Here is a 23,712-nt window from a genome sequence, read left to right as displayed (position 1 = left end):
ACCTCCTACTTAATTACAGTTACACGATTAATCAGTTTAATCGCGTAGTAATAATTACAGAGAGTTATTTGATAAACATGTCTTCAGTTTAATGATGCCAAAGACACGACACCCAGTATCAGTATCAATAGTGTTAACCCAGTGTCAGTATAAATAGGGTTAACCCAGTATCAGTATAAACAGGGTTAACCCAGTATCAGTATAAATAGGGTTAACCCAGTATCAGTATCAATAGGGTTAATCCAGTATCAGTATAAATAGGGTTAACCCAGTATCAGTATCAATAGGGTTAACCCAGTATCAGTATAAACAGGGTTAACCCAGTATCAGTATAAATAGGGTTAACCCAGTATCAGTATCAATAGGGTTAATCCAGTATCAGTATAAATAGGGTTAACCCAGTATCAGTATCAATAGGGATAACCCAGTATCAGTATAAATAGGGTTAACCCAGTGTCAGTATAAATAGGGTTAACCCAGTATCAATATAAACAGGGTTAACCCAGTATCAGTATAAATAATTTGTAAGTCACTCTGGATAAGAGCCTTCCCTGTGGCTCAGTTGGTAGAGCATGGTGTGTGCAATGCCAGGGTTGTGGGTTTGATTCCCACAGGGGCCAAAACAAATACATATATATTTTTTTAAATGTATGAAATGTATGCATTCACTACAGTAAGTCGCTCTGGATAAGAGCGTCTGCTAAATGATGTAAATGAAAATAGGGTTAACCCAGTATCAATAGTGTTAACCCAGTTTCAGTATCAATAGGGTTAACCCTGCTTCTATGATGGGAATTGTAACCTGGCTCACACTGCCCCATACAAGGTAAAATAAATAAATGAAAATACAAAAGCAGGTCCTGTGCTTCAACTACTCAGACCCCTCACACATCCTGGCCATGCATTCATACCACTTCTGACACCAATGTAGCAAACAGCGGGGCAAGGAAGTGAACCCAGGTCGCACATGTAAAAGTGGTTTGTGTAAAAGTTGAACAACCTATGCATCAAATTCAAGAGAATCACAACACTATAGAGGAACTATGATACAATAACATTATCATATGAAATGTAGAGGCTCACTGCACTATAGAGGAACTATGATACAATTACATTATCATATGAAATGTAGAGGATCACTACACTATAGAGGAACTATGATACAATTACATTATCATATGAAATGTAGAGGTTCACTACACTATAGAGGAACTATGATACAATTACATTATCATATGAAATGTAGAGGTTCACTACACTATAGTGGAACTATGATACAATTACATTATCATATGAAATGTAGAGGATCACTACGCTATAGAGGAACTATGATACAATTACATTATCATATGAAATGTAGAGGATCACTACACTATAGAGGAACTATGATACAATTACATTATCATATGAAATGTAGAGGTTCACTACACTATAGAGGAACTATGATACAATTACATTATCATATGAAATGTAGAGGATCACTACACTATAGAGGAACTATGATACAATTACATTATCATATGAAATGTAGAGGATCACTACACTATAGAGGAACTATGATACAATTACATTATCATATGAAATGTAGAGGATCACTACACTATAGAGGAACTATGATACAATTACATTATCATATGAAATGTAGAGGTTCACTACACTATAGTGGAACTATGATACAATTACATTATCATAGGAAATGTGAAATGAAGAACTATAATATGTGAATATTGATATATTGAATTTGACTTGACTAGTTAGCGCCATTTTGTATGATTACTTGTCCCAGGAGAAGGAAACTGTTAGGTCTGAGTGTTTTACTGTCATTCACTATACTAACATTACACCAACCTGTCTCAGTAGTAGTAGACTGTTAGGAGTGTTTTACTGTCATTCACTATACTAACATTACACCAACCTGTCTCAGTAGTAGTAGACTGTTAGGAGTGTTTTACTGTCATTCACTATACTAACATTACACCAACCTGTCTCAGTAGTAGTAGACTGTTAGGAGTGTTTTACTGTCATTCACTATACTAACATTACACCAACCTGTCTCAGTAGTAGTAGACTGTTAGGAGGGTTTTACTGTCATTCACTATACTAACATTACACCAACCTGTCTCAGTAGTAGTAGACTGTTAGGAGTGTTTTACTGTCATTCACTATACTAACATTACACCAACCTGTCTCAGTAGTAGTAGACTGTTAGGAGTGTTTTACTGTCATTCACCATTAAGACTACAGACCTGGCAGTGTGCCAGCTGAACCTGTAGTCCTCTTCTGTCTCATTAAGACTACATATCTGGCAGTGTGCCAGCTGAACCTGTAGTCCTCTTCTGTCTCATTAAGACTACATATCTGGCAGTGTACCAGCTGAACCTTTATTCTTCTTCTTCTTTCTCATTAAGACTACAGAGCTGAATCCTACTCCAGACCACCACCCCATTCCACTATTTAACCCTGTCTAATCCTACTCCAGACCACCACCCCATTCCACTATTTAACCCTGTCTATTCCTACTCCAGACCACCACCCCATTCCACTATTAAACCCTGTCTAATCCTACTCCAGACCACCAGCCCATTCCACTATTTAACCCTGTCTAATCCTACTCCAGACCACCACCCCATTCCACTATTTAACCCTGTCTAATCCTACTCCAGACCACCACCCCATTCCACTATTTAACCCTGTCTAATCCTACTCCAGACCACCACCCCATTCCACTATTTAACCCTGTCTAATCCTACTCCAGACCACCACCCCATTCCACTATTTAACCCTGTCTAATCCTACTCCAGACCACCACCCCATTCCACTATTTAATCCTGTCTAATTCTACTCCCGACCACCACCCCATTCCACTATTTAACCCTGTCTAATCCTACTCCAGACCACCACCCCATTCCACTATTTAACCCTGTCTAATTCTACTCCCGACCACCACCCCATTCCACTATTTAACCCTGTCTAATCCTACTCCAGACCACCACCCCATTCCACTATTTAACCCTGTCTAATCCTACTCCAGACCACCACCCCATTCCACTATTTAACCCTGTCTATTCGTACTCCAGACCACCACCCCATTCCACTATTTAACCCTGTCTAATTCTACTCCAGACCACCACCCCATTCCACTATTTAACCCTGTCTAATCCTACTCCAGACCACCAGCCCATTCCACTATTTAACCCTGTCTAATCCTACTCCAGACCACCACCCCATTCCACTATTTAACCCTGTCTAATCCTACTCCAGACCACCACCCCATTCCACTATTTAACCCTGTCTAATTCTACTCCAGACCACCACCCCATTCCACTATTTAACCCTGTCTAATCCTACTCCAGACCACCACCCCATTCCACTATTTAACCCTGTCTAATCCTACATATACTACATATTCCTTCATCATGCCCTCCTGCCCACTTCTCACATCTAGGCATCTCCCTCCTACACACTGTTGCAACATGCCCACAAACTTGGCACGTAAAACACCAGAGTATGTGCAGAACAAAAGCTCTCACAGAATAACGAACACGTCCTAACTTGACCTTGTCGGGCAAAGACATCAAAACTCAGTAACACAGACAATGTCTTCTCCGTTTCCCCACGCTCTCCAACAGATCTGCTTCTCACCAAACGGGCAGACGTCACCAACACCGGGAAGCTTCAATTTCAACTGATCCTCCTCAACACTTAATGCCCCGTTATCACTCCTTCCAATGATGCCCTGCTCTGGAGAGACATGTCCTCCTCAACACTTAATGTCCTGTTATCACTCCTTCCAATGATGCCCTGCTCTGGAGAGACATTTCCTTCTCGAGCTCCTCCAGAAGTTCTGTGTGATCCTCCATTCCATGTCCACTCCAAAACAATTGCACTTCTTCAGATGCTGATAAATGAATATACTTCCTATAGTGTCATACTTTGTTGTTAGGTTTTTAAAAATATTTCTTTGTCTCTCTTTCACACAACATACCTTCCTGAGTGAAAAGCATTAAGAGTTGATTAGAAAGAGAACATTTCTGTTTGTTGCTTGTTGTGTTTTAAGCCTGTTTTTAGAAGACAAGCCTATAGGCCTATGATACAGTAGAAGATTACCCTGGGGAACACAGGTGGGCACGGAACGAATTCACCCCCCACATCTAATTTACATCAAATACACTCTGTCCACAAATAATATCATCAACTATATGAATACACATAACAATATCATCAACTATATGAATACACATAACAATATCATCAACTATATGAATACACATAACAATATCATCAACTATATGAATACACATAACAATATCATCAACTATATGAACACACATAACAATATCATCAACTATATGAATACACATAACAATATCATCAACTATATGAATACACATAACAATATCATCAACTATATGAACACACATAACAATATCATCAACTATATGAATACACATAACAATATCATCAACTATATGAATACACATAACAATATCATCAACTATATGAATACACATAACAATCATCGTCTTACCTTTTATCTCTCAACAGAAGCAGAGTCTGAATGATCATTTGGTCATCGAAAGTTACTTTCATTTGCTCAACTCTTTTTTTATTTTTTCAGGTTCAGGCCTGTTCTCCCTCACATTCCCTCTCTCTCTTTGGCTCTCTCTGTTTCTATTTCTTTCGCTCTGACTCTCTCTCACACAGCCAACCAATGGACAAATAAATAAATAAAATAATAAACTAAATAACACAGACATGTACAGAAACATATCCTTGACTCAAAAGCTCCAAGAAATACGATAATTTAGTTCCAACTGATATTGTATACTAATGACATCATCATGATTTATCAATGTAACTTTCATTTGAGGCATTAGTACGTAAGAGACATGATTTAGTCAAATCTATGTCAATGTAGACCAGCATAGAGTACAACAACAGATCTATGTTAATGTAGACCAGCATAAAGTACAGCAACAGATCTATGTCAATGTAGACCAGCATAGAGTACAAGAACAGATCTATGTCAATGTAGACCAGCATAAAGTACAACAACAGATCTATGTCAATGTAGACCAGCATAAAGTACAACAACAGATCTATGTCAATGTAGACCAGCATAAAGTACAAGAACAGATCTGTCAATGTAGACCAGCATAAAGTACAACAACAGATCTATGTCAATGTAGACCAGCATAAAGTACAAGAACAGATCTATGTCAATGTAGACCAGCATAAAGTACAACAACAGATCTATGTCAATGTTGACCAGCATAAAGTACCAGAACAGATCTATGGCAATGTAGACCAGCATAAAGTACAACAACAGATCTATGTCAATGTAGACCAGCATAAAGTACAAGAACAGATCTGTCAATGTAGACCAGCATAAAGTACAAGAACAGATCTGTCAATGTAGACCAGCAGAAAGTACAACAACAGATGGATTGGAGTGATGAGTAACATACACCTACAGGTAACTGCCAAAATAAAGGAAACACCAACATAGTGTCTAAATAGTGCATCGGGCCACCAGAACAATGGGCCACCACGAGCCACCAGAACAATGGGCCACCACAAGCCACCAGAACAATGGGCCACCACCAGCCACCAGAACAACGTGCTTTGGCGTAGAATCTACAAGTGTCTGGACATCTCTTGGAGGGATGTGACATCATTCCTCCAGGAGAAATTCCATCAGTTAGTGTTTTGTTGATGGTGGTGGAACACATTGTCTTAGGTGCCGCTCCAGAATCTCCGATATGTGTTTAATTGGGTTGAGACCTGGTTACTGAGACGGCCATGGCATGTTGTGAAACATCAGCAAGTTGAGCAGTCGTCACTGAAGCTCCTGCCAAACGTGCCCCAACAAACACCAATTGTTCAGCTCTTCCTGAGCAGGGTAACAATATTTCCTGGTAGCAGCTCCTCTCTCCCCAGGGGTAGCAGCTCCTCTCTCTCCAGGGGTAGCAGCTCCTCTCTCCCCAGGGGTAGCAGCTCCTCTCTCCCCAGGGGTAGCAACTCCTCTCCTGCCCCAGGGGTAGAAACTCCTCTCCTGCCCCAGGGTTAGCAACTCTTCTCTCCCCAGGGGTAGCAGCTCCTCTCCTGCCCCAGGGGTAGCAACTCCTCTCTCTCCAGGGGTAGCAACTCCTCTCTCCCCCAGGGTAGCAGCTCCTCTCTCTCCAGGGGTAGCAACTCCTCTCTCCCCAGGGGTTGCAACTCCTAGGATTTGAAGACATTGGGGGCTTAGCCCATAGCCAGGAGGAGGGTCCTGGGGCATTCTCTCCTTCTCTCGTCCCTCCCCCAAAAATATTTTCATTTTGAGATTAGATTTTTTCAGGTAACTTGTACCTTCCCACCTGCCACAGCAGACACAGTCAGTACTCAATTACAGTTGCTACTGTGTGTCTCTACTCTGAAACGTTCTCTGCTGTGAAACGTTCTCTACTCTGAAACGTTCTCTACTCTGGAACACTCTACTCTAGAACACTCTACTCTAGAACACTCTCTACTCTGAAACACATACATCTAACTGATTAAAGTCTCTCTCTCTCTCTCTCTCTCTCTCTCTCTCTCTCTCTCTCTCTCTCTCTCTCTCTCTCTCTCTCTCAGAACGTATAGGCCTAGGCGATGCTGTTGGTTCATTGATTGCATGCCACAGTTTATGATTGAAGAAATGAACAGGCGGGAAAGCGGCCTCCATTCGGACTGGTTACCTTATGCTACACTCCAGACTGTCTATCCATTAGTCTGGGAGAGAACATATAGACCATGCTGTTGGATGGACTGGTTACCTTAAGCTACACTCCATACTGTCTATCCATTAGTCTGGGAGAGAACGTATAGGCCATGCTGTTGGATGGACTGGTTACCTTATGCTACACTCCAGACTGTCTATCCATTAGTCTGGGAGAGAACGTATAGACCATGCTGTTGGATGGACTGGTTACCTTATGCTACACTCCAGACTGTCTATCCATTAGTCTGGGAGAGAACGTATAGACCATGCTGTTGGATGGACTGGTTACCTTATGCTACACTACAGACTGTCTATCCATTAGTCTGGGAGAGAACGTATAGACCATGCTGTTGGTTCATTGATTGCATGCTCCTAAAACATTGGTGGATTTTTGCAGTGAAGTAACCAGAGCATACACAGCATATGATTGAAAAAACAAACAGGCAGGAAAGCGGCCTCCATTCGCTAGTCGAGCTATTCCCCTGCCCCTGTTCATGGCTTTTTAATAATCATCCATTCTAAATCAAAACATTTTAAAAATATTAAGGCCAGGCACCCCCCTTATGAAAAAGCACTATAGGACTACTATAAAAGATTATTATACAAATATAACTACAAAACATATAGTATTCTTATGGTAAATGTGGACATACTATAGAATAACTATAGCGTTCTGATAGTAAAAATATAGCAATAACTATAGCAAAATTATAGTGATCCTATAAGATTACTATAGAAGAATATTATAGAAATATCACAGAAAAAAGTTTTAAATATTCTATAGTATTCTTATGGTAAATTCAGACATACTATAGTAATCTTAAATGATTACTATAACATCTGATAGTGATACTAAAGCAATAACTAATATTATACACTAGTATACTAATATACAAAGATATACTAATGGTATATCTTATGGTAATATTATAGCAATCTGATAGTGATACTACAGCAATAACTATAGTAGAAAAAAGTTTTTTTTGTTCCAGAGATTTCTGTAAGTCTTTAGCTGACACTAGGATTCTTCTTAAACTTATTGAGAATTATTGTATGTGCTCTTGCAGTCATCTTTGCAGGACGGCCACTTCTAGGGAGGGTAGCAACAGTGCTGAACTTTCTCCATTTATAGACAATTTGTCTTACCGTGGACTGATGAACATCAAGGCTTTTAGAGATGCTTTTGTAACCCAATAATTCTTAATCTTAGGTCTTCTGAGATCTCTTTTGTTCGAGGCTGTCCACAGACACCGACCACGGACTGGGGACCCTCGCAGCGGGCCCCGGACTAGAGGGCGAATCTGGCTGCGCCCGGCTGGCGGGCGACTCTGCCTGCTCCTGGCTGGCGGGCGACTCTGGCGGCTCCGGACAGGCGGGCGGCTCCGGCGGCTCCGGACTGGCGGGCGGCTCCGGCGGCTCCGGACTGACGGGCGGCTCCGGCGGCTCCGAACTGGCGGGCGGCTCCGGCGGCTCCGGACTGGCGGGCGGCTCCGGCGGCTCCGGACAGGCGGGCGGCTCCGGCGGCTCCGGACAGGCGGGCGGCTCCGGCGGCTCCGGACTGGCGGGCGGCTCCGGCGGCTCCGGACAGGCGGGCGGCTCCGGCGGCTCCGGACTGGCGGGCGGCTCCGGCGGCTCCGGACAGGCGGGCGGCTCCGGCGGCTCCGGACAGGCGGGCGGCTCCGGCGGCTCCGGACTGGCGGGCGGCTCCGGCGGCTCCGGACTGGCGGGCTGCTCTGGCGGCTCCGGACTGGCGGGCTGCTCCGGCGGCTCCGGACAGGCGGGCGGCTCGGGCAGCTCTGGTGGCTCCGGACAGGTGGGCGGCTGTGGCGGCTCCGGACTGGCGGGCGGCTCTGGCGGCTCCGGACTGGCGGGCGGCTCTGGTGACTCCAGACTGGCGGGCGGCTCTGGCCAGATTCCCACGGGGGGCCAGTACAAAAAAAAATAAAAAATGCATGAAATGAAATGAAATCTATGAAATGTATGCATTCACTACTGTAAGTCGCTCTGGATAAGAGCGTCTGCTAAATGACATAAATGTAAATGTAAATAGACCACCCTGCTCATCACTGCCTATATAGACCACCCTGCTCCTCACTGCCTATATAGACCGCCCTGCTCCTCACTGTCTATATAGACCACCCTGCTCCTCACTGCAAGACTGCAAACATCAAGCATCTGTGTCACGTGTTGACGTGTGTTTCTGTGTTTAAATGTTTATATTCATACTGGACAGAGAAGGAACCCTGGGGGCTTTTACAGAATGCTAATGCACACAAACACACACACACACACACACACACACACACACACACACACACACACACACACACACACACACACACACACACACACACACATACATGCATGGTACGTTATATCAAAGCTGGGACCTTTTGCCATGAGCTGTTAAAGCCATCATCAGTCGGGGTCGTGATGTCACAGTAGTGATGATGTCATCAGTAAACGCCTCAGGTGTTGTGATGAGTCATCGGCCCTCGACGGGGACACATGCCTTTAACCCTCTTCTCTCTCCTCCCACTCTTCCTCCTCTTATTCCTCCTCCTCTTCTTCTTCCTCCTCCCTCTTCTCCTCCTCCTCCCTCTCTTCTCTCTCCTCCCCCTCTTCCTCCCCCTCTTATTCATCTTCCTCCTCCTCCTTCCTCTCTTCCTCCTCTTCCTCCTCTTCCCTGCTAGTGCAGCGTGCAGACTGATGTTATGAAACGTATAGATCTACAGTAGTTATAGGATGTAGAACATGTGACCGCTTTAGTTGAGCAGCCAGGTCACACCAGATCCACTGCAGTATTCAAAGTTTGTCCAGGTCCCCAGGATTTCTTCAACACTGTCTACTAGGGTCTATTACCATCTAGTAGGGAGATGTCTTCAATACTGTCTACTAGGACCTATTACGATCTAGTAGGGAGATGTCTTCAATACTGTCTACTGTCTATTACCATCTAGTAGGGAGATGTCTTCAATACTGTCTACTGTCTATTACCATCTAGTAGGGAGATGTCTTCAATACTGTCTACTGTCTATTACCATCTAGTAGGGAGATGTCTTCAATACTTTCTACTGTCTATTACCATCTAGTAGGGAGATGTCTTCAATACTGTCTACTAGGACCTATTACCATCTAGTAGGGAGATGTCTTCAATACTGTCTACTGTCTATTACCATCTAGTAGGGAGATGTCTTCAATACTGTCCACTAGGGTCTATTACCATCTAGTAGGGAGATGTCTTCAATACTGTCTACTAGGACCTATTACCATCTAGTAGGGAGATGTCTTCAATACTGTCTACTAGGACCTATTACCATCTAGTAGGGAGATGTCTACAATACTGTCCACTAGGGTCTATTACCATCTAGTAGGGAGATGTCTTCAATACTGTCTACTGTCTATTACCATCTAGTAGGGAGATGTCTTCAATACTGTCTACTGTCTATTACCATCTAGTAGGGAGATGTCTTCAATACTGTCTACTAGGACCTATTACCATCTAGTAGGGAGATGTCTTCAATACCGTCTCCTGTCTATTACCATCTAGTAGGGAGATGTCTTCAATACTGTCTACTAGGACCTATTACCATCTAGTAGGGAGATGTCTTCAATACTGTCTACTGTCTATTACCATCTAGTAGGGAGATGTCTTCAATACTGTCTACTGTCTATTACCATCTAGTAGGGTGATGTCTACAATACTGTCTACTAGGACCTATTACCATCTAGTAGGGAGATGTCTTCAATACTGTCTACTAGGACCTATTACCATCTAGTAGGGAGATGTCTTCAATACTGTCTACTGTCTATTACCATCTAGTAGGGAGATGTCTTCAATACTGTCTACTAGGGTCTATTACCATCTAGTAGGGAGATGTCTTCAATACTGTCTACTGTCTATTACCATCTAGTAGGGAGATGTCTACAATACTGTCTACTAGGACCTATTACCATCTAGTAGGGAGATGTCTACAATACTGTCCACTAGGACCTATTACCATCTAGTAGGGAGATGTCTTCAATACTGTCTACTGTCTATTACCATCTAGTAGGGAGATGTCTTCAATACTGTCTACTGTCTATTACCATCTAGTAGGGAGATGTCTTCAATACTTTCTACTAGGACCTATTACCATCTAGTAGGGAGGTGTCTTCAACTCATCCAGAACGCCGCAGCCCGTCTGGTGTTCAACCTTCCCAAGTTCTCTCACGTCACCCCGCTCCTCCGCACACCCCACTGGCTTCCAGTTGAAGCTCGCATCTGCTACAAGACCATGGTGCTTGCCTACGGAGCTGTGAGGGGAACGGCACCTCCGTACCTTCAGGCTCTGATCAGGCCCTACACCCAAACAAGGGCACTGCGTTCATCCACCTCTGGCCTGCTCGCCTCCCTACCTCTGAGGAAGCACAGTTCCTGCTCAGCCCAGTCAAAACTGTTCGCTGCTCTGGCACCCCAATGGTGGAACAAGCTCCCTCACGACGCCAGGACAGCGGAGTCAATCACCACCTTCCGGAGACACCTGAAACCCCACCTCTTTAAGGAATACCTGGGATAGGATAAAGTAATCCTTCTAACCCCCCCCCCAAAAAAAAATATTTAGATGCACTATTGTAAAGTGGTTGTTCCACTGGATATCATAAGGTGAATGCACCAATTTGTAAGTCGCTCTGGATAAGAGCGTCTGCTAAATGACTTAAATGTAAATGTAAATGTCTTCAATACTGTCTACTGTCTATTACCATCTAGTAGGGAGATGTCTACAATACTGTCTACTAGGACCTATTACCATCTAGTAGGGAGATGTCTTCAATACTGTCTACTAGGGTCTAATACCATCTAGTAGGGAGATGTCTTCAATACTGTCTACTGTCTATTACCATCTAGTAGGGAGATGTCTTCAATACTGTCTACTGTCTATTATATATGTCTACTGTCTATTGTATGTTTGTGTGTCCAGTGTGTGTGTCCAGTGTATGTGTCTTGTGTGTGTGTGTGTGTGTGTGTGTGTGTGTGTGTGTGTGTGTGTGTGTCCAGTGTGTGTGTGTCCAGTGTGTGTGTGTGTCCTGTGTGTGTGTGTGTCCTGCGTGTTAGTGTCCTGTGTAGGGTGTGTGTCCAAGTGTTGAAACTGACTAAATCAACATGTCAGAAACTTTACCAAGTGTTCACACTGACTAAATCAACATGTCAGAAACTCTACCAAGTGTTCACACTGACTAAATCAACATGTCAGAAACTCTACCAAGTGTTCAAACTGACTAAATCAACATGTCAGAAACTCTACCAAGTGTTCACACTGACTAAATCAACATGTCAGAAACTCTACCAAGTGTTCAAACTGACTAAATCAACATGTCAGAAACTCTACCAAGTGTTCACACTGACTAAATCAACATGTCAGAAACTCTACCAAGTGTTCAAACTGACTAAATCAACATGTCAGAAACTCTACCAAGTGTTCACACTGACTAAATCAACATGTCAGAAACTCTATCAAGTGTTCACACTGACTAAATCAACATGTCAGAAACTCTACCAAGTGTTCACACTGACTAAGTAAACATGTCAGAAACTCTACCAAGTGTTGAAACTGACTAAATCAACATGTCAGAAACTCTACCAAGTGTTCACACTGACTAAACTCCCGAGTTGAGCAGTGGTCTAAGCCTCTAGAGATTCTGGGTTTGAGTCCAGGCTCTGCCGTGACCGGGAGACCCATGGGGCGGCGCACAAATGGCCCAGCGTTGTCCGGGTTAGGGGGAGGGTTTGGCCGGCAGGGATGTAGTTGTCCCATCGCGCATTAGCGACTCCTATGGCCGGCCGGGCGCAGTGCACACTGACACGGTCTCCAGGTGTTTCCTCCAACACATTGGTGCGGCTGGCTTCCGGGTTAAGTTGGCATTGTGTCAAGAAGGAGTGCGGCTTGGTTGGGTTGTGTTTCGGAGGACGCACGGCTCTCGACCTTCGCCTCTCCTGAGTCCGTACAGGAGTTGCAGCGATGAGACAAGACTGTAACAACCAATTGGATACCATGAAATTGGGGAGAAAACAGGGTAAAAAAAGAAATAACAACATAAAATAAAAACTATTTTGGAGCCTGTCAACACCTCATATCCCATTTACTGTTGTTTTCCACAGCCTGCCAGGCTCAGACACAGTATCACCTTTGAAGTTCAGACGGAAACAGTAATAGTTGGAATAGTAACTGAAGTCTGGACACTGACTGTAGACCTCATGTAGTCTATTATAATATTAACTGAAGTCTGGACACTGGCTGTAGGTCTCATGTAGTCTATTATTATATTAACTGCAGTCTGGACACTGGCTGTAGTTCTCATGTAGTCTATTATAATATTAACTGAAGTCTGGACACTGACTGTAGGCCTCATGTAGTCTATTATAATATTAACTGAAGTCTGGACACTGACTGTAGGTCTCATGTAGCCTATTATAATATGTGTAAGTTAAAGGAGAGCCACACACTCTAGGAGCTCAGATACAGTAATTGAAAAACCTAATAACCAACGTTCATACAGACAAGCTGTCTTCATCAAATCAAATCAAATCAAATCAAAATCAAATCAAATGTATTTATATAGCCCTTCGTACATCAGCTGAAATCTCAAAGTGCTGTACAGAAACCCAGCCTAAAACCCCAAACAGCAAGCAATGCATGTGAAAGAAGCACGGTGGCTGGGAAAAACTCCCTAGGAAAAACTCCTGAGAAAGGCCAAAAACCTAGGAAGAAACCTAGAGAGGAACCAGGCTATGAGGGGTGGCCAGTCCTCTTCTGGCTGTGCCGGGTGGATATTATAACAGAACATGGTCAAGATGTTAAAATGTTCGTAAATGATCAGCATGGTCAAATAATAATAATCATAGTAATTGTCGAGGGTGCAACAAGCACGTCCGGTGAACAGGTCAGGGTTCTGTAGCCGCAGGCAGAACAGTTGAAACTGGAGCAGCAGCATGGCCAGGTGGACTGGGGACAGCAAGGAGTCATCATGCCAGGTAGTCCTGAGGCATGGTCCTAGGGCTCAGGTCCTCCGAGAGAAAGAAAGAAAGAGAGAAAGAGAGAATTAGAGAGAGCATATTTACATTCACACAGGACACCGGATAAGACAAGAGAATACTCCAGATGTAACAGACTGACCCTAACCCCCCGACACATAAACTACTGCAGCATAAATACTGGAGGCTGAGACAGGAGGGATCAGAAGACACTGTGGCCCCATCCGATGATACCCCCGGACAGGGCCAAACAGGCAGGATATAACCCCACCCACTTTGCCAAAGCACAGCCCCCACACCACTAGAGGGATATCTACAACCACCAACTTACCGTCCGAAGACAAGGCCGAGTATAGCCCACAAAGATCTCCGCCACGGCACAACCCAAGGGGGGGGCGCCAACCCAGACAGGAAGACCACGTCAGTGGCTCAACCTACTCAAGTGACGCACCCCTCCCATGGACGGCATGGAAGAACACCAGTAAGTCAGTGACTCAGCCCCTGTAAAAGGGTTAGAGGCAGAGAATCCCAGTGGGAAGAGGGGAACCGACAAGGCAGAGACAGCAAGGGAGGTTCGTTGCTCCAGCCTTTCCGTTCACCTTCACACTCCTGGGCCAGACTATACTTAATCATAGGACCTACTGAAGAGATAAGTCTTCAGTAAAGACTTAAAGGTTGAGACTGAGTCTGCGTCTCTCACATGGGTAGGCAGACCATTCCATAAAAATGGAGCTCTATAGGAGAAAGCCCTACCTCCAGCCGTTTGCTTAGAAATTCTAGGGACAATTAGGAGGCCTGCGTCTTGTGACCGTAGCGTACGTGTAGGTATGTACGGCAGGACCAAATCGGAAAGATAGGTAGGAGCAAGCCCATGTAATGCTTTGTAGGTTAGCAGTAAAACCTTGAAATCAGCCCTTGCCTTAACAGGAAGCCAGTGTAGGGAGGCTAGCACTGGAGTAATATGATCAAATTTTTTGGTTCTAGTCAGGATTCTAGCAGCCGTATTTAGCACTAACTGAAGTTTGTTTAGTGCTTTATCCGGGTAGCCGGAAAGTAGAGCATTGCAGTAGTCGAGCCTAGAAGTAACAAAAGCATGGATTAATTTTTCTGCGTCATTTTTGGACAGAAAGTTTCTGATTTTTGCAATGTTACGTAGATGGAAAAAAGCTGTCCTTGAAGCAGTCTTGATATGTTCTTCAAAAGAGAGATCAGGGTCCAGAGTAACGCCGAGGTCCTTCACAGTTTTATTTGAGACGACTGTACAACCATCCAGATTAATTGTCAGATTCAACAGAAGATCTCTTTGTTTCTTGGGACCTAGGACAAGCATCTCTGTTTTGTCCGAGTTTAAAAGTAGAACATTTGCAGCCATCCACTTCCTTATGCCTGAAACACAGGCTTCTAGCGAGGGCAATTTTGGGGCTTCACCATGTTTCATTGAAATGTACAGCTGTGTGTCGTCCGCATAGCAGTGAAATTTAACATTATGTTTTCGAATGACATCCCCAAGAGGTAAAATATATAGTGAAAACAATAGTGGTCCTAGAACAGAACCTTGAGGAACACCGAAATTTACAATTGATTTGTCAGAGGACGAACCATTCACAGAGACAAACTGATATCTTTCCGACAGATAAGATCTAAACCAGGCCAGAACTTGTCCATCATCAGGGTATAATGACAAACACTGTGGGTCACTAGTTTATACAGACAAGCTGTCTTCATCAGGGTATAATGACAAACACTGTGGGTCACTAGTTTATACAGACAAGCTGTCTTCATCAGGGTATAATGACAAACACTGTGGGTCACTAGTTTATACAGACAAGCTGTCTTCATCAGGGTATAATGACAAACACTGTGGGTCACTAGTTTCTACAGACAAGCTGTCTTCATCAGGGTATAATGACAAACACTGTGGGTCACTAGATTCTACAGACAAGCTGTCTTCATCAGGCTATAATGACAAACACTGTGGGTCACTAGTTTAAACAGACAAGCTGTCTTCATCAGAGTATAATGACAAACACTGTGGGTCACCAGTTAATACAGACAAGCTGTCTTCATCAGGGTATAATGACAAACACTGTGGGTCACTAGTTTATACAGACAAGCTGTCTTCATCAGGGTATAATGACAAACACTGTGGGTCACTAGTTTATACAGACAAGCTGTCTTCATCAGGGTATAATGACAAACACTGCGGGTCACTAGTTTATATAGCGTCAAAGGAAACACACAGGTGTCTGTAATCATGGCCTGGTGTGGCTTGATATCATTGGTTCATTTACAGATATTGTCACGGTTATCGTCGGTGAAGGAGGACCAATACGCAGCAGGTACGTGTATGCTCATTTTGATGATTTATTAACTTCAAACAATGAACGTACAAAAATAACAAACACGAGAAACAAACGAACGACAACAAACAGTCTGGCAAAGCCTCAGCTCAACACAGAACAATCACCCACAAATAACAACCATAAACACACCCTAATATATGGGACTCTCAATCAAAGGCAGATAGACAACACCTGCCTTCAACTGAGAGTCCCAACCCCAATTAACCAAACATAGAAACAGACATACTAGACTAGACATGGAATAACTGAAAACCAAACAGTGCCCAAAAACCCCGGAATACTTAAACCAAATGACCCTTCACCAACACACACCACCCCGAACCACATAAAACGAATACCCTCTGTCACGCCCTGACCAAACTACAAAACAGTTAACCTTATATACTGGCCAGGACGTGACAGTACCCCCCCCTTAAAGGTGCTACCCCGGAAGCACCTTAACAAAAAAAATAACCCCAAACAATACCCAAAAGAAAAATTCCCCCTTACTAAAGGGAGGGAAGGGAGGGTGGCTGCCGTCAACGACGGCACTGTGCTACACCCCCCCTCCCCAACACACCTATTTTTGGAGGTGGCTCCAGCTCAGGCCGTTCCAGGCTGTCTGGGCAGTCTGGCAGCTCGGGACAGTCTGGGCAGTCTGGCAGCTCGGGACAGTCTGGGCAGTCTGGCAGCTCGGGGCAGTCAGGGCAGTCTGGCAACTCGGGGCAGTCAGGGCAGTCCGGCAAGTCGGGGCAGTCAGGGCAGTCCGGCAAGTCGGGGCAGTCAGGGCAGTCCGGCAACTCGGGGCAGTCTGGCCACTCCGGCAGTTCGGGGCAGTCTGGCCACTCCGGCAGTTCGGGGCAGTCTGGCCACTCCGGCAGTTCGGGGCAGTCTGGCCACTCCGGCAGTTCAGGACAGTCTGGCCACTCCGGCAGTTCAGCGCAGTCTGGCCACTCCGGCAGTTCAGCGCAGTCTGGCCACTCCGGCAGTTCAGCGCAGTCTGGCCACTCCGGCAGTTCAGCGCAGTCTGGCCACTCTGGCAGTTCAGCGCAGTCTGGCCACTCCGGCAGTTCAGCGCAGTCTGGCCACTCCGGCAGTTCAGCGCAGTCTGGCCACTCCGGCAGTTCAGCGCAGTCTGACCACTCCGGCGACTGTTGACTGGCGGGCAGCTCCGACGACTGTTGACTGATGGCAGCTCCGACGACTGTTGACTGACGGGCAGCTCCGACGACTGTTGACTGACGGGCAGCTCCGACGACTGTTGACTGACGGGCAGCTCCGATGACTGTTGACTGGCGGGCAGCTCCGACGACTGTTGACTGGCGGGCAGCTCCGACGACTGTTGACTGGCGGGCAGCTCCGACGACTGTTGACTGGCGAGGCTGGGTTTACGCACTTGCCGTTTAGTGCGTGGAGCGGGAACAGGACGAGTCGGACTGGGTGGACGCACTTCCGGGTCCGCACGAGAGACAGGAGCTGGAAACCCAGGGCTATGGAGGCGCACAGCCGGTCTAGATCTTACCTCCTGCACAACCCGCCTTGGCTGGATGGAACTAGTAGCCCTGTACGAGCGGGGTGCTCGTACAGGGCAGACTGGGCTGTGCAGGTGCCTGATGGTAGCCGTGCGTAGAGCGGGAGTTTGGTAGCCTGGTCCTCGGAGGCGTACCGGCGACCAGATACGCTGCGCAGGCATCCTCCTACCAGGCTGGATGCCCGCTCTAGCACGGCACCTGCGAGGGGCTGGAATAACTCGCACCGGACTGTGCGTGCGTATGGGTGAGATAGTGCGCTTCTCAGCAAAACATGACGCTCCCCACCTCATACGCTCCTCCATATAACCACGGGTAGCTGGCTTCCGGCTCTTCCTTCGCCTAGCCAAACTACCCGTGTGCCCCCCCAAAAAAATTTCTTGGGGGTGCCTCTCGTGCTTCTCCCTCAGCGCGTCTCTGGCCTCGTACCATCGCCTCTCCGCCTTGGCTGCCTCAATTTCCCACTGCGGGCGCTGATAATCCCCAGCCTGATGCCAAGGTCCGGCCCCGTCCAGAATTTCTTCCCAAGTCCACTTCTCCCGCCAGTCCAACTCGAACGCCGTCTGCTCCTTCCTCTGCTGCTTGGTCCTTTGGTGGTGGGTGATTCTGTCACGGTTATCGTCGGTGAAGGAGGACCAATACGCAGCAGGTACGTGTATGCTCATTTTGATGATTTATTAACTTCAAACAATGAACGTACAAAAATAACAAACACGAGAAACAAACGAACGACAACAAACAGTCTGGCAAAGCCTCAGCTCAACACAGAACAATCACCCACAAATAACAACCACAAACACACCCTAATATATGGGACTCTCAATCAAAGGCAGATAGACAACACCTGCCTTCAACTGAGAGTCCCAACCCCAATTAACCAAACATAGAAACAGACATACTAGACTAGACATAGAATAACTGAAAACCAAACAGTGCCCAAAAACCCTGGAATACTTAAAACAAATGACCCTTCACCAACACACACCACCCCGAACCACATAAAACGAATACCCTCTGTCACGCCCTGACCAAACTACAAAACAATTAACCTTATATACTGGCCAGGACGTGACAGATATAAAAACTTGAATGGATAGCATGCGATCATAGATACAATATGGCTACATAGACCTACAAATATTTACAATGAATAGCAAAATCACAAGAGTGACTTCAAAGTCTAGGTGAAGACCGAAGGGAGCAAGGGTCTTTAAATTAAAGATCCAGGCAGCCTCTCGTTTTAACAATAAATTATATAGGTCACCCCCTCTCCTAGGCAGGGTGACTTGTTCGATGCCGATACAACGTAGGGACGAAATCGCTTCCAAAAAGTGGGCCGCAACTGGGTACGTCAAGTTTTTGCACCTAATGGTGCTACGATGCTCAAAAATTCATACTTTAAACCTCTTACAACTACTTAGGGATAGGGGGCAGTATTGACAAATTTGAAAAAATATGTGCCCATATTAAACTGCCTCCTACTCAAACTCAGAAGCTAGGATATGCATATTATTAGTATATTTGGATAGAAAACACTCTGAAGTTTCTAAAACTGTTTGAATGATGTCTGTGAGTATAACATAACTCATATGGCAGTCAAAAACCTGAGACAAATCCTAGCAGGAAGTGGAAATCTGATGTGTGGGATCATTTTCAAGTCTTTACCTATGAAACACACAGGGACTGGTCACCCATTTAGCACTTCCACTAGATGTCAACAGTCTTTAGAAAGTTGTTTGAGGCTTCTCCGGTAAACACAGACCGAACGAGAAGCCTGGAAAGTTGGTTACAAGGGGAGGGCCATCACTACATTGGCGCGCGTTCATGTGGGGGGCTGCTTTGTTCCAAAATGTTTTATAAGACAATGCAATCGTCCGGTTGGAATATTATTGAAGTTCTGATTGAAAAAGGCCCTAAAGATTTATGCTATACAACGTTTGACATGTTTGAACGAACGTAAACAGATTTTTTTTTTAACTTTTCGTCGTGACATTTTCCGCGTGTTTCGTACATTTTGAGTAGCCTACTCAACGCGCAAACAACAAGGAGCTATTTGGACATAAATTATGAACTTTATCGAACAAAACAACATTTGTTGAGTATCTGGGATTCCTGGAAGTGCCTTCTGATGAAGATCATCAAAGGTAAGTTAATATTTCTAATACTATTTATTAATTTAGTTGACTCCAAAATGCCGCTGGTCTGTATCGCCTAGTGTATTTTTCTGACCACAGTACTCAGATTATTGCAGTGTGATTTCCCAGTAAAGTTATTTGGAAATCTTGCAATGCGGTTGCATTCAGGAGATGTTAATCTATAATTCTTTGAATGACAGTATAATATTTTATTAACGTTTATGACGAGTATTTTTGTAAATTCTGGTGCTGATTCACCGGCGGTATTGGAGTGAAAATATTTTCTGAACATCATGCGCCAATGTAAAATGCTGTTTTTATATATAAATATGAACTTTATCGAACAAAAAAATGCATGTATTGTGTAACATGATGTCCTAGGAGTGTCATATGATGAAGATTGTCAAAGGTTAGCGCTTCATTTAGCTGTGTTTTGGGTTTTGGAGATGCATGTAGTTGCTTAGAAAATGGCTGTGGTTATTTTTGTCGATGTACTCGCCTAACATAATCTAATGTTTTGCTTTCGCTGTAAAGCCTTTTTGAAATCGGACAATGTGGTTCGATTCAGGAGAGGTCTATCTATAAAATGGTGTAAAATAGTCCTATGTTTGAGAAATAGAAATTATTAGATTTGTGGTGTTGAATATGGCGCTCTGATTTTTCACAAAACTCGATCCCGCTCACGGGATATGCGCTGCAAGAAGTTTTAAATTAGTTAGTTTTACCCACATAATTCTTAAAACAAGGACAAGTTATAAGATAAATAACTGCCTTAGTGGAGCATGGGATAAAACCTTTGATTGGGGTTTGTTTCCCTGTATGGGGGTGATTAATCTACATTTGCAAGTGCCATATCAGCCATTACACTTATAGTTTCCATCCGGTAGAGGAGCAAATAGACGTTGTGCAGGGTATTTTGGGTAAATCAGAGTTGACCAATTGATCACTGAGATTTCTGCTCCACTAAGACAACATCATGACCAACTTTAGTCTTCTGTGGTTTAGAGAAACATCATGACCAACTTTAGTCTTTAATGTTTTAGAGAAACATCATGAACAACTTTAGTCTTTACTGTTTTAGAGAAACATCATGACCAACTTTAATCTTTACTGTTTTAGAGAAACATCATGACCAACTTCTGACCTTTAAGCAGTTCAGAACGGACTGCTTCCTTTCTTTCGTTCTGACGTTTTCCAACGACATTAATGGTTCATGAATCACAGGCCTCTATTCCACTAAGACCTAATTGAAACACAAAGAAGAAAATGGAATCTGGGCTGTGTGTGTCATTGTTATCGAAAGCCTCTCTCTCAAAAACAAATGTATAAACACTGCATGCACACACACACACACACACACACCTCTAGCTCAATCTGGCCATCTCTGGTCACTGTCCACAGCTAGTTAATGAGAAAGGGACTAAAATCAATGCACACACCATGGGAGGAATACCTGATTACCTACCCTTCGTGTGTGTGTGTGTGTGTGTGTGTGTGTGTCCTTTATCTTCCTCAGTGGGGAAAGAGAGAAATAAAGAAGTCCATTTAAAGACGAACGTTGTCCTGAATAATTTCTGCTGACTAATCTCTCTCTCCCTCCCTCTCTCTCCATCCCTCTCTCTCTTGCTCTCCCTCCACAGCAACCCATATCTCTCAGAGTGTCACTGATGTCACCCAGCCCATCAGGGCTCAAAGGCCCCAATTACCAAATATAAAGCAACGTCCACACATCCTCTGTCTCCACTCCATCTCTCTCTTTCCCTCTTTCCCTCTCTCTCTCTTCCCTCTGTTCTGACTCTCTACCCTCCCTCTCTCTCTCCCCCTCAGGGCTCCAGATCCTCTATCAGTTCTGACTCTCTACCCTCCCAGTATAGTAAACACAGACTGGACAACAGGACAATGATCCTAAGCCCGGACTTGAACCCGATCGAACATCTCTGGAGAGACCTGAAAATAGCTGTGCAGCGACGTTCCCCATCCAACCTGACAGAGCTTGAGAGGATCTGCAGAGAAGAATGGGAGAAACTCCCCAAATACAGGTGTGCCAAGCTTGTAGCATCAAATCCAAGAAGACTCAAGGCTGTAATCGCTGCCAAAGGTGCTTCAACAAAGTACTGAGTAAAGGGTCTGAATACTTATGTAAATGTGATATCTAAGTTTTTTTTAAATACAAATTTGCACACATGAAATAAATTGTTTTGCTATGGGTTATTGTGTGTAGATTGATGAGGGGGGGAAAAAAACAATTTCATCCATTTTAGAATGAGGCTGTAACGTGACAAAATGTGGAAAAAGTCAAGGGGTCTGAATACTTTCTGAATGCACGGTATATCAGTATATTAGACTCTCTCTCTGTATATTAGACTCTCTCTCTCTCAATGCATTGATGTTGTTTTCATCACTTCTGGTTTAACACTTTCATCAAGTGGTGATTGTCCAAACTGCACCCCGGTTAAGATATAAAAAGCAAGAGATTGGGGAGAGAGAGAGAGAGAAAGATAGAGAAGCAGAGCGAGAGAGAGCAGAGAGAGAGAGAGCAGAGAGCAGAGAGAGAGCAGGCTGAGAGAGTGTCTAGAATCTCCCTCTCCGATGATGACGTCACAGGGTTCCTCTCCAAGAAGAAAGTCCTCTGGTCTGGAGAGGTTCACGCTGGGGCGCATCACAACACTCTGTTGCTATAGTGACCCTGCATCACAACACTCTGTTGCTATAGCGACCCTGCATCACAACACTGTTGTACAATTTATTTAATTCAATTTCACATATTTAATTGTTTTGTATTTCATTTCATATTTGTTTCATGTAACCAGTCGCAGGTTAATGTCAACCTGACAGAGACAATGTAAAAATCAATAATGAAGTGGTTTTCACAATTAACATGCTGTTTCTTGTTTCAAGTATGTTTTATTATGAAAAGTACAATATATCCTTGTATACTTGTACAACTATGGAGCGTATGTCGATATATAATTGTACAACTTGTTATTCAACATAAAAGACAACAAATGATCCCATTGGTATTGTAACAGTGTTATTGTAAGAGGTCCTGGGTCAAGGTCCTGGGTCAAGGTCCTCACAATTATAGGAAGACGCACGTTTGTGTGTGTGTGAGAGTGTGTGTGTATCCTGTGTGTCCTGTGTGTGTTTGTGTGTCTGTGTCCAGTGTGTGTTTGTGTTTCTGTGTCCAGTGTGTGTGTGTGTCCTGTGTGTGTGTGTGTTTGTCCAGTGTGTGTGTGTTTTTCCAGTGTGTGTGTGTTCAGCATGTGTGTGTTCAGCGTGTATGTGTGTTTGTCCAGTGTGTGTGTGTATTTGTCCAGTGTGTGTGTGTGAGTCCAGTGTGTGCGTGTGTATCCAGTGTGTGTGTGTGTGTTCAGCGTGTATGTGTGTTTGTCCAGTGTGAGTGTGTGTTTGTCCAGTGTGAGTGTGTGTTTGTCCAGTGTGAGTGTGTGTTTGTCCAGTGTGTGTGTGTGTTTGTCCAGTGTGTGTGTGTGTGAGTCCAGTGTGTGTGTGTGTGTGTGTGTATATCAGTGTGTGTGAGTCCAGTGTGTGTGTGTGTGTATCAGTGTGTGTGAGTCCAGTGTGTGTGTGTGTGTGTGTGTGTATCAGTGTGTGTATGTATATGTGTGTGTCAGGTTATTATTTACAGGGACACTGAGGAGTCAACATACCAAACCCTAAACCCTGGATAGAGGGGCTCCGTGAATGTGGAGGTGAATGTGTACAGGTGGGTCAGTGTGTCAGAGGAGGCTCTATAGAAGGACAGAGTGCCGGCTGGCCAGTCCAGATACACTCCTACTCTGTCGGAGCTGGACGAGGGGACGTCTATGATAGTGGAATTATCATTGTGCCAGGCAATGTAACTGTTGTCATCGCAGTCCAGACTCCAGGACTTGTCATTCCATCCAAGCCAACAGTCATTAACCTGTCCTCTCCTGTTGATTCCTTTATATGTCAC

At 44.5% G+C, this 23,712-nt stretch overlaps 1 protein-coding gene and 1 long non-coding RNA gene across 2 annotated transcripts in view; both read right to left on the bottom strand.

Moving 5' to 3' along the window:
• LOC115171939 (NLR family CARD domain-containing protein 3-like) overlaps window positions 1-23,712 on the bottom strand; it is a 1,137,260-nt gene that overhangs the window by 632,237 nt on the left and 481,311 nt on the right. The window lies entirely within an intron of this gene.
• On the bottom strand, window positions 6,577-7,014 carry LOC115171973 (uncharacterized). Its single transcript, XR_003871327.1, has 2 exons — window positions 6,873-7,014; window positions 6,577-6,716 (listed from the first exon to the last, which is right to left on the bottom strand). It is a non-coding gene; the product is annotated as an uncharacterized LOC115171973 (long non-coding RNA).

Source organism: Salmo trutta, chromosome 32 (assembly GCF_901001165.1).
Source record: "Salmo trutta chromosome 32, fSalTru1.1, whole genome shotgun sequence".
In the NCBI taxonomy this organism is placed as follows: Eukaryota; Metazoa; Chordata; class Actinopteri; order Salmoniformes; family Salmonidae; genus Salmo; species Salmo trutta.
The sequence above is the reverse complement of the archived record's forward strand: the minus strand, read 5'-3'. Positions and strand labels throughout refer to the sequence as shown.